We start from the raw sequence: 12,838 nt of genomic DNA on the forward strand, positions 1-12,838 counted from the left end.
CAGTAGCCATTGGCTTTATTCAATTGAATCTTTAAACAGGCCTATGTTATGGCAATGAGTGTAATATCGGTCACATTTTATCATTCTAGCAACCTTTGGCACAAATGATGTCGATTTCCCTATTATACAGATGTAAAAACTGAGGCTTATTCTGGCCAACCTCTATCCAAGGCCCCGGAGCTAATGAAGGTAGTGAGTTGCCATTCAGATCTAACTTTGCCTAACCACAAAGCCCACATCGCTGCAGCACCGTGTCTCCCCATCATGCAAACCGAGCTTCTGTTGAAGATGGGAGTATTAGCTGTCATGTAGAAATATTCCAGCAAAGATACAAGCCGTGTCGCTCAACTTTCCGGTCCTTTGAAAAATTTGAGCAACAGTTCCATCCTTCTTATCCCAAGCAGGCTGGAAAAGCCACTGTAAAGATTTGTTTTCAAATCTGAGACCCACTCCAAAGGGGTGTGCTTAAGCTCAGCAGACAGTGAAAAATCACCCTGGGCTCTACCCCCTAACAACTGGCACACAGGACTCAGCTCTCTATCAACCTCCCGGCTCCAGCCAGCTAAAAAGGCTCTCTCCTCTGCATGCAACCACACAGAAGCAATTTATTTTTCTCCTTGGAAATGGTGATGGTGAGGAGCAGAGTCACACACGGGGAAGCCACCACTGTAGAAGACACAAGTGCCTCCCAGCTGCCTCAGCTGCCCTCTTTTAGGCTGCCATGTAAGCAAGAGAGGATGGTACATGCCCTTCCCGGTCTCCAGTAGGATCGAGGGTGTCTCAAATCCCTGCCTTCCCGGAGAGGGTGCCTGGAGGAAGGCGGGGAAGGCCCTCCCTTGAAACTTCAGTATTGAGCTCACTAGAGATGGATTAGCATTTCACAGATTTATTCAGTTTCTCGGGTAGAGAAGCTGACTCACAGATAATGGAAGTTTGGCTGGGATCGCTTAGAGCTAAATCTGCACCCTTAAGCAGAATCTCAGACCAATAATTTTGAGAAGACACAATAGAGTGCTGTGATAGCCCCCAAAACTCTGTAAATAATGGAATCACACCTCTCTTCTGTGCTGGCCAAGCATCCCACTCCCCGAGTCACCCCAGAACACCTGAACGCACACCCGTGTCCCTAATGGTTGTGCCCTGCCATGGCAGCAATTAGGCAACCAGGGAGGGTCTGGAAGGGAAAGTTACAGAAGGCCTGGTATGATTGGTGGGTCTACAATGAAGGGAGCCTCTTCAGAGGCAGCCAGAGACTTAAAGCTCAAGTGCAATTCTGAGCCAAAAGAAGGAGTGGGGGCGGGGGGGGGGACAAGAATCCATAAACCTCACATCCTACAGAACGGCTGCCATCAACACTGTCCAGTGGGTGAGCCACAGATGCAAGCCATATAGGTAGCGTCTGGTGTGACTGTTCTCTAATAGCTAGCCACGTTATAAACAAAAAGAAACCGGTAACATTAGTGATGTCTGTTGAAAGTATTGAGATTTGTGTCTTCTTTTACGTACTCAAACCTCCAAAACACACCAAGCATCATCCCATTTAAACAACTCAAGTGAGCCGGGTAGTGGCCAGATTCCGGGCAGAGATTCTCAACCTTGGTGTCAAGGGAACCATGAACGGTGGTGTCCAGCGGCCCTTACGGCAGTGTGGTAGTGTATGTCAACTAAATGCCCAGCAAGAAGTAAAGAGTCCTTATTAGGACACCACTCATAGGAACGCACTGGAAGGCAGTGCGTTCATACGAATGAGTTACATAGAAATCCAGCACTGGGTTTACCACCTAAGCCACAATCCCAGTGGCAAAAGCAGTTTATGCATACATTCTCGCCGTGCAGAGTTTAGGTAAAGTTTTTCAATGACCTCCGTTCCTCAAAATAACAACCCTGTCGCTTTTTTAAATAAATAGGTGTAGTGTGGTGGAAGGAAGTCACAAGGGAGGAATGTATCCAGCTTCAGAAAGTGTTTAGATCTGAAGAAAGTTAAAGGGAGGGAGGGGAAGCTTTCGAGAAATTCACAAGGAGACCTCCACAGAATACCCGATGCCCTGTGTATTTAAAACCTAATCGGATGCAATCGCAGCAAAAGGCTAAGGTTACATTAAGGTTGGCATGGAAAGGGCCATCTGCCTATTCTGTTATTTTAAGGATGACTGGTGTATTTCAAGAAGGTGGGAGTGTAGCCGGGCAGTGGTGGCTCAGGCCTTTAATCCCAGCACTTGGGAGGCGGGGGCAGGTGGATTTCCGAGAGAGAGAGAGAGAGAGAGAGAGAGAGAGAGAGAGAGAGAGAGAGAGAGAGAGAGAGAGAGAGAGAGAGAGAGAGAGAGAGAAGGAAATGCAAAACATCTTAATCTTGGAGGCCAGCTTCCTGCCTCCTGTAGGGAGTGACACCCAGCTGGCATTTACTAGAGACCCAAGGATCCTTGTGCCCCACCTAAGGCACTGTAGAACATTCCGGGATGAGGAGCCCGCGTGTGCTCTCACATGCAAACCTAACTGAAAGGAAAATATCCCCGTTTTCAAACCCTCTATGGAAGAGGAAGAGCATTTGGCTTTCAGGCGCAGTTTACACAAGACTCGGAGTATGGCAGGGAGTTAGCTACCAGCTCTCCAAAACTCAGGCTGAGCAACTCCTCCTGCAGCAACGGTGACTGACCTAATGAAGTACATTTTCACGTGATTCAGGCAGCCAAGCCCTGGCTTTACCTTTCCCACTCGCTGCATCTGCTCTCTGTAACTTTGGCTTTGACATACTCACTCCACTTGAGGTATGCACACGGATGCTGGCTGTGTGCGTCTGCCTCCTCTGCTCCCTTCAGAATCCTTCAGACTCTCCACAGAGCCAGGGTTCTGTGTGTTCTGCATCCTCCGCAGATCGGAAGCGTTCACTGCTCATCTCCTTGTGTGCATTTGTCACCGGTGCATCGGAACTCAGATGCCCTGAAGTCCCGGCTCCCAGCACTGCTAACCACGGGACCCCATTTATCTCTAACCTTGTTTATTGTCTGTGCCCTCCCCTTCTCTAGATAAAAACAGTTTCCTTGGCTCCATGGAAACAGCCCCTGATGTTAAACACTATCGGAGATTAATTGTTCAGTGGGGCTTCTGTTGTTTAAGCTTAAGCAATTACCTGTATCACACTAACACAACTTTTTTTTTCAAACTTTCACACAAAAAAGGAGGGGAATAAAAAAAAATATATGAATAAATGTATACTAATCATACATCCGAGTGTCCCTGCAGACCCTGTCTCCCCACCTGACAGCCAATGGGGCACTTTCTGGTGTGACCACTGGAAAGCTTTCTGGGAGTCCAGACTCGGGTCTTCAAGGCCTTTAGGACTTTTCTTGTGGACGATTGCTTCCAGGCTAAGCTCCTCTGCTTTTGATGGGAAATTCTACATCCCATCCTTAAGAAAGCAAGTGTTTAAGGCTCCTGGGCTTTAAAAAAAAAAAAAAATCAAGATAAACTCCTGTCTTACTTTTTATTTTAAAAATCTCAAAACGTCTTGTTATTGACCACGGAATTTCCTAGTTCTGTTTTAATGAAGGTTGACACTTCATCTATTTATAAATATGAACTACAAGAAAGGAGAAGGGAAATTTTCATTTTCTGCCATCAAGACAAGAGCTTGGAGGTTGCTTTTCTAGTCTTAAAGTCACGAGACAGGGAGCACTCTCTCCTTCTGGCACTGCCGGCTTTGCCCAAACAAACAGGGAGACACTGGCAGCTGTCTCATCCATTAGAGGAACAAAAACCAAGTATGGCCCTTTGTGGCTCCTAGACATTTTGAGGCTATGGAAATTGGGCTTCATCTTTGCTCTAGGAGCAGCCAGTGGAGGAAATGTCCTGCGCTCTGAGGATGGGAAACGGGGGAGGTAATCTTCAGTCAGAGCTGAAGGAAGGGAACCTATATACCCACAAACACTTGCAAGATCTGGAGGCAAACACACAGAGGTTCAGATTTTAAGTCTTTTTCTATGCTGTCTTAAAGCCAACTCCAGTTAAATAGTGTGTAGATTGTGTTCTGTTCTGTCATTTTAATACTTTACTAACGAGACTATAAATAAATCTATAACCTTCTGTGGGCGACTTTACCCCGTTCTTCTTTGCCCTCTTCAAAGCGCCTTCCCCTTTTATGACCTAGTTGGCCGGTCCCCTTGTGTAAAGAACATAATTTTGTCTTTGCTGCCCTCTTGTGGTCATTTCGTCAGTATACCAGCATCTGCCCACAAACAGAAAGCAAGCCACTCTGAGACTGGAGAGTCATGAACAGATTCAGTTGAATTGATTCCTACAGAACTGATTTCTTAATTAACTTCCCCCAACTATTCAACTACACTCAGCCACTTCCTGAAATCTCGGTAGCAGGCGCTCGGGATGTAGCTCAGTGGGTGGGGCACTGGCCTGCCTAGCATCCAGGAAGCCCTGGGTCATCCGCAACACCACAAACTGGGAGGAAAGGTTAATAAAGTCCCATTCAAAATACTTGTCTGGGTTTAAATTTGTTTTTGAAGTTTAGACTTTAGGTCACTAAGCTACAAAAATCCTCCGGTTGCAGAGGATTGCATGTGTCCATGAAGGGTCTCTTCCCAGAATGAATGCGGCAAGCAGGAACTTAAGTACCCAGAAGTTCAACTACACACACACACACACACACACACACACACACACACACACACACACATGCACATTTTTTTTTCCAAAAAGAAAAGTCACTAATGTGAGATTTGGCCAAATGAAAAGGACAAGTTTCCAGAGCTAGGACAGATTTTAATGTCTTCCCAAGGGATCAGGATATTTTAATACTTTCCCGGGTGATCATCATTTATTTACCTCTGGATAGTGCCAGTCGGCACCAGGCAGTTCGCTCATCTCCCTCATCATCCTCAGCACTCCTATGTTGTTGTCCATTCTCCTTCTCCGTGGTGTTCACAGATTTAAATTATCTCAGACACGGACAACTAGCTTTTTATTATTATTATTTCAATACATTGATTGTTAGAAGCAAAATAAACAAACAAGCAAAAAAGCTGTCTGGGCAGTGGTGGCACACGCCTTTAATCTCAGCACTTGGGAGGCAGAGGCAAGCAGATTTCTGAGTTCGAGGTCAGCCTGGTCTACAGAGTGAGTTCCAGGACAGCCAGGGCTACACAGACAAACCCTGTCTTGAAGTTTGTTTTTGTTTGTTTGTTTGTTTTGTTTTGTTTTGTTTTGTCTTGTTTTGTTGTTTGAGACAGAGTTTCTCTGTATAGCCCTGGCTGTCCTGGAGCTAGCTCACGTTGTAGACCAAGCTGGCCTCGAACTCAGAAATCCACCTGCCTCTGCCTTCCAAGTGCTGGGATTAAAGGCGTGCGGCACCAAGCCCGGTTACAAACCCTGTCTTGAAAAACAAAACAAAACAAAAAAATTTCACACAGCTACATTTAGCATATATGTAATCATTTGTTGGGTTGATGGCAAATGCAGCCTGACAAGGCAGCAACACATGTGAGTAATGAGGCAATAAGTGTTCTAAACAGAACCTCCACTGGTTTTTTGATTTTTGGTTTTTTTTGGGGGGGGGTGGTGGTGAGGGGGCAGTTTCAAGACAAGATTTCTCTGTATAGCCCTGGCTGTCCTGGAACTTACTTTGTAGACCAGGCTGGCCTTGAACTCAGAAATTGCCTGCCTCTGCCTCCCAAGTGCTGGGATTAAAGGTGTGCACCACCACTGCCCAGTCAGAACCACCACTGTGGTCCTGCCCGCTGACTATGGCCACTGAAAGATTAGATATGGATGTTGCCAAATATTCTGACTCTTTTAGAGAATTGGGTTCTTGATTTCTTCTTATCTGAAATATAATCTTTGTAAAGGGAAGACCATTGCAGAAAGACTGGAAAGGGAACCAGTTGCCAATGGAAACCTGGCCCAAACAGAGAAGCTCTGGGACACTCAAATCCTAAACTGCCACCCTACACCCCGCCTCCACCAACACTGTCCAATCAAGACTGCCCTCATTTGCATGACAGTAGGACCGCTGGGAAGGGAGACTCCCACTGTTACCGCTGCCCTTGACACTCACTTTCTATGCAGAATGCTAAGTGGACTTGGGGAGTAAGTGAGTTGGTGAAAAGATTCACCCTAGACTATAAACGAAAGAAGCCAAGTCGATGGAATTTGCAAGAAATATCTGGCACCCCACCCCCTCTACACCCTTTCTACCCTACCCTCCACACCCACCCCTTCTCACTAGAACTTGAGACACTTCATGGTTCAATTTCAAGTGCCACTCCCTCAAATTTTCTTGTAAGGTATTGTTTCCCAGTTCTCCCTTACCTTTCATATTGCTCCGGACAATTGTTTTAAAAGTTCCCAACCCCTCCCCCAAACCAGGCCAAGTTAAACATCCTGAAGAATCTTAGAGATGAGTCCTTTTGAGTAGCATCTAAAGTGATACTCAAGCATCTAAACATATGAGGACCACCCCTTGGAGTGATTCCTGTAGTCACAATAACTGAGTCGTAGTGAGGTTGAGGATACAGATCTGTCAATAAAGGAGTTCGAATTCTCAACTCCAACGTACAAAAGCCTGACCCAGTCGCTTGTCTGAAACCTCAGCACGAGGGTGGATGGGAGACAAACTCATCCCAGAAGCTCTATAGAAGCTTCTCTAGCCAATGAGTTAGCTCTGGGCTTACTGAGAAACCTTGTCTCAAAAATACTAAGGTGATGAACGACTGAGGAAGACACCTGCCATTGATGTCTATCCTCCACAGGTATGGGTGCACACATGTACCTGTACATGTGTGCACATGCAAACATACACACTAATAGTAGAAGGCAGCCCCAAATGGTCATCTTGGCTTATGTGGGCAATCCAACTACTCATCTCCCTCTTAAGTACATTAAAAGTTAACAGTTAAATGATAGTTGGGTAGGAGCAAGAAGTTCTGATATGCTACTGCACCATAGTATGGATATTAACAAGAAAGTCCTATAGATTTTAAAAACCTAAAACAGAGGACTTTGTTTTCCCCAGAAAAGGCTTCCACGTATTACAAGTGTTTGAAGAGTGATCTATTTAGCCTGATTTGAACACTAGATAACATAGACGAATATCAAAGCGTCATATGGTACCCCATAAGTATCTATCATTTTTATGTTTTTGGGTTTGGGGGGTTGGTTTTTGGTTTTGGGGAGGGGTTATTTTGGGTTGGGTTGGGTTGATTTTTTTTTGTTTTGTTTTGTTTTGTTTGTTTGTTTTTTGTTTTTGTTTGTTGTTGTTTGTGTGTGTGGTTCGGTTGATTGGTTAGTTGGTTTTTTTTTTTTTTTCAGTTTTGTTGTTGTTGTTGTTGTTGTTTGCTTGAAACACGTTTTCTCTATGTAGTCTGACAGTCCTGGACCTCAGATTCAGAGACATCCACCAGCCTCTGCCTCCTGAGTGCAGGGATTAACAGTGTGCACCATCTGCCTACCTCATTTTTATGTTTGTTGGTATCCATTTAACAGTAGTTTTACATTAAAAATAGAAAAGCTAATGGTCACTGATAGTTCAGTGAAGATAAAGTTAACCTTCCAAAATGGTATAAACAGGGATAAATGATGTAATAGTCACATAACTAAGGCTAGTTGATTGAAATGAAAACATTTAAGAGATGGATGGATAGATGTGTGTCTGCATGCTGCTGACCTTGTTTGGTGTCTTTGTGAATGTGGTGAGCTGTTTAAGCCCTTAGCTGTCCAGTGAAAGTAATGCCATTTATTTCCAAAGTTCTTCTGAGGAAGGATTAAGTGAGATTTTATTAAAGTCACCCTAGGATGATTCCTGGCCATTAAAACTACCCAATAAATATCTATTCCCTTCCCAGGCCCTAAGAAGAGTGCTGGGTTTGTGGCATGTTTACATTACATCACCCTGAGTTGAAGCTTCAGATGCTAAAATGCAGACTCCTGAGTGAGCGGAAAGCTGGGGGTTTCCTGGAGATTTAGAAAATGAAATGGAAGCGCCTTGCTATAAGGACATGACTGCGGTAGCCGTGTCCTGCCCAGAAGACAACACCTCACAACACTCCTTGCCATTTGTTGTCCAGCCCTTACATTTTTCCTATCCTCTTTAGCAACATTCCCTGAGTTTTAATGGTAGGAGGTGATTTAATACAGATTTCTCCTACATTGACTGCTTTTAATGTTTGAGCCCATAATGAATGGACTCACAGTGATCAGAGATGTAGATGTAGCTTCATTGTGGTAACCCTTGGAGAGAGGAGAATGAGTGAAACCATTGACGAGTGAGTCCAAGATATCTTGGAAATCTCTGTACTTTCCAGTCAGTCTTTATCCAAATCTAAATAGCTCTGTATTTTTTTATTTTAAAAGTGTCCAGTAAATTCAACAGTCACTAGGACAAATAAAACAGAAAACTTATAACAGAAGGCACAAAAAGAGAACCAAAAAATAAAAGGGAGATTGAGACTACCAATGTATAAACAGTTATATTAAAAATGAGTTCTTTAAATACATCAATTAAAAGGCAGAGACTGGCAGAGTGGATCAACTACACGCTGCCTTCAAGAAACTCACTTCCAGCATAAGGATGTTGGCTGGCAGAAACTAGAAAGGTATAATATCTATATATTATGCAAGACATTCAGAAAACACAAAAATAACTATGGTAACATCAAAAAAAGACTGGGGGGTAAGAAATTACTAGAAACAGAAAAGGGACATTATTCAATGACTAAAAAAAAGCAGCTATACTGGAAATAGTAACTCTAAATGTATATGTGCTGAACAGCACACTATAGAATATGTATATCAAAAGTAAAATAGAAGGTCTGAGGAGCTAGCCTAGCCAGGAAAGTACATGTCACAAAAGCACAAGGATTTGTCTTTAGTCCTCTGCCCAAGTAATGGATGCCATCAAGGTGCATGCTTGCAATCCAAACATGAGGAGACAGGGAAGTCTAGATACCTAGGCTTTACCAGCTAGCCAGCCAAGCCTAATCAGCCATCTCCAGGCCCTTGTGAGAGACCCTGTCTTTAAAAGCAATTCCTAAAAGCTGGAGAAATGGCTCAGCAGTTAAGAGAATTTGATGTTCTTGCAAAGGACCCAGGTTCAGTTTCCAGCATCCATTTAGAGGCACACAACTGCCCATTAACTTCAGTTTCAGGAAATCTGATGCCCTCTTCTGGCCTCCACTGGTACCAGGCACACAAATGGTATGCATACACACATACAGGCAAATACTCTTACACATGAAATAAAAATAAATAAGTAAATAACAGCTCCTAAATAATGACACCCAAGGTTGACTTGTGACCCCCACAGACCACACACAAACATGCACATTTACCTGACACACGCTAAATAAATAAGAAATACATAAATATATAAACCCACAATTACACTGGATACTTCAGCAGCCCCCCTCACAGAAATTAATGGAATACCTAGACAGAAAATAAGATATAAAATAATAATACATTCATCTAACAGAATCTAATCAATATTTACAGAACTTTTAACTCAACAACAAAATACATATTTTTGAGTGTTCATGGAATATATATATATCAATATAGACAATGTCCTGAGCTACACACACATACACACACACACACACACAGTCACATACACACAATCAACAAACTTAAAAATATTAAAAGTCAATTTTTCCTTCAGCTGAGATAACTAAAATGGAAGCATTTTGGAAGTAGCAGGTTGGTCACTGGGCTGGGAGACTGTCTCCTGGACAGTTTTACCACGTCCTGTCCACCCCCAGTGGCCTCACAGACCCAGTGTCCACGTCCTGTGAGAGTTCCATCACTCGGACCCAGACCCCATGGTGACTGGGACATCGGTACTCAGGGTGAAGTTCCACTGTGGAGTGGTGACTGCTGCAGACATGCTGGGTTCCTACGGCTCCCTGGCTCGTTTCCGCAATATCTCTCATCTTATGGGAATGAACGACAGTACTATGCTTGCTGGGTTTTTCAGGAGACAATGCTGATTTCCAGTGTTTGAAGCAAGTTCTCCGACAGATGGTGACTGATGAAGAGCTGTTGGGAGATGGACATAGCTATAGCCCTAGAGCCATTCATTCATGGTTGACAAGGGCCATGTACAGCCACCGCTCAGAGATGAACCCCCTGTGGAACACCATGGTCACTGGAGGCTACACTGATGGAGAAAGTTTTCTAGGCTATGTGGATATGCGTGGTGTAGCTTATGAAGCCCCTTCACTGGCCACTGGTTATGCTGCATACTTGGCCCAGCCTCTGCTTGGAGAAGTTCTAGAGGAACAACCAGTACCGAGTCAGACTGAGACCCCACACCTTGGAGAAAGCTGCATTGCATGCGAGTGCTGTACTACCAAGATGCCTGTTTATGTCAACGGTTTCAAATTGCCACGTAACTGAGTTCGGGATAGAAGGACCGCTGTCAGCAGAGGCCAACTCGGATATTGCCCACACGATCGGTGGCTTTGAATGAAATCCAGATGAAGTGTCCAGTGTGAAGCTGCGCCCCCTTTTTTTTTACATGATTTCAATTTATCTGAATTTGTTAACATTTAAAAACATATTTTAAGTAATTAGAGTTAAATCGCATTCTTGTTTCCCTTTTGTACCCCAGTTCCTCCCAGAGACTCCCCCTTCAATACCTACAATACCTTTTTTGTCATATTCTTTAAAAATTATAAATATTACAACAATAAAAATGAGTATTATAAAAGTTGTTTGATATAAAACAATCAATTTAACAATCTTACGTAGATGTTTGTCTACAGCAATACTGAAAATACATAGGTTTTTCTCAATATAAATTTTAAATAACTCCAAACATATTAACTGTATATTTTAAAATAATACATCACTACTAGTATTTTCTTAAATGAACATAAATATATAAAGTCTTTTTCTTTGTTTGTTTGTTTTGTATTTAGTAGAGCTTGAAATCTGGCTCTTTCTATGGTACAAGCCCAAAATAAGAACAATTTTTAGACATTGGATTTCATTGTAATAAGGCTGTATTCAGTGACCCTCACATCACCAAAGGATTTTACCTCCATCGTAGGAAGCTGTGCCCTTCTAAACGTGACAGTAACTGGCTCAAAGGCAGACTTGCATAAAAAAAAAAAAAGAAAGAAAGAAAGAGAGAAAGAAAGAAAGAAAGAAAGAAAGAAACATCAGTCCTCAGAAGTGAAAAAAATTAAAAATAAGGCTAGGAAGATGACAGTGAATAAAGGTGATTGCCACTCAGTATGATAATCTGACCAGTCCCCACCCAGCACCCGCATGATGGACGCAGGCAACAAACTCTCCCAACTTGATCTCTAGGTTCCAAGTGCATACCATGGCATGAGTTCACATGTGTGTGCATGCACACACACACACACACACACACACACACATACACACATGCACACACACATACACACACATACACACATGCACACATACATACACACACATACACACATGCACACACACATACACACATGCACACACACATACACACACATACACACACGCACACACACATACACACACACATACACACATATACACAAACACACACACATACACACACATACACATATGCAACACACATACACACATGCACACACACATACATACACACACATATATACAAACACACATACACACATACACACACATACACACATACATACACACATACACACACACACATATACACACATACACACATGCACACACACATACACACACATATACACACACACACGCACATAGGGAAGAAGGAACTCCCTAAAGAATACTTTCTACAACCAAAGTGGAATCAACTAAGATTTAATAAGAGAACATAGCAGAAAAATCTTCAGGCAACATAATTCAAAATAATACATGAATCAAAGGTCAAGTATTGAAAGAAAGTCAAAGCTAAATTCATTTTAAAAAAATGAAATTATTACATATCCTAATTCATAGGCCAATCAGTGCTTACAGGAAATTTTATAGCCCAAGTTCATATACTAGAAAAAAATGAAAAGTCCCAAATCAATAATCTAACCTCCAAGCTCAACGAACCCAAAAATGATAATGAAAATAAACCCAAACTGGGAACAGAAAGAGGAGCTGTTAAAGATAAGAACAAAAATCGATAAATTTGAAGCAGGAAAAAAATCAGTGAAGTATAGCTGGTTCTTTGAAAAGGCCAATGAAATTATGAATCTTTAATACGCCAACAGAAAGACGTATTCACAGCTTACCAGCATCACTAATTAAACAGGCAATATTATCAGGGACCGTGAAGGCATCAAGAAAGCAACAGACACTAAGAACAACTCCACACGTGCATTTGATACTTGGTAAAATGTCCCACTTTCACAAGATGTGCGAACAGTTATAACTCACCCAATGAAAAGTGAGTCGCTTGAGTAGCCTTATACACGCTTATTATATTGAATTTATAATTTTACCACTACCCAAAAAAAAAATTTCAGATGGAGATTCTTCATTGAAGAATCCTACTAAATGCTTAAAGAGGGATGGAGACTAGTCCGCACTATCACTTCTAGAGATAGAATAGTTCATTCGATGAAGCTACTATTATCACAGTGCCATACCTAGGCAGACACAACGCAGAGAGGGGGTGGGGAAGTTTAGACTTTAGCCCACACTGTGAAGAATGCAAAATCCTTAAGCTAATATTGGAAAATAGCATGCAGAGTCAAATGTCCACCAACTGTCCAACACTGCACCGGCTGCTCCAAGTTTAAGTGAAAATCAGCTGTGATCCCCATCTCGATGTTATCTCTGCCTCCTCTCTGCTATAGACAGCCCTAGTCGAGGCAGGAACCTGAAGGTGGGAGTCCTA

General features: G+C 42.7%; 1 pseudogene; it reads left to right on the forward strand.

Annotated features, from left to right (window-relative positions):
* The first annotated feature begins 9,675 nt into the window (after positions 1-9,675).
* LOC116073574 lies at positions 9,676-10,471 on the forward strand (annotated as a pseudogene).
* Positions 10,472-12,838: the final 2,367 nt, after the last annotated feature.

Source organism: Mastomys coucha, unplaced genomic scaffold (genome assembly GCF_008632895.1).
Source record: "Mastomys coucha isolate ucsf_1 unplaced genomic scaffold, UCSF_Mcou_1 pScaffold23, whole genome shotgun sequence".
In the NCBI taxonomy this organism is placed as follows: Eukaryota; Metazoa; Chordata; class Mammalia; order Rodentia; family Muridae; genus Mastomys; species Mastomys coucha.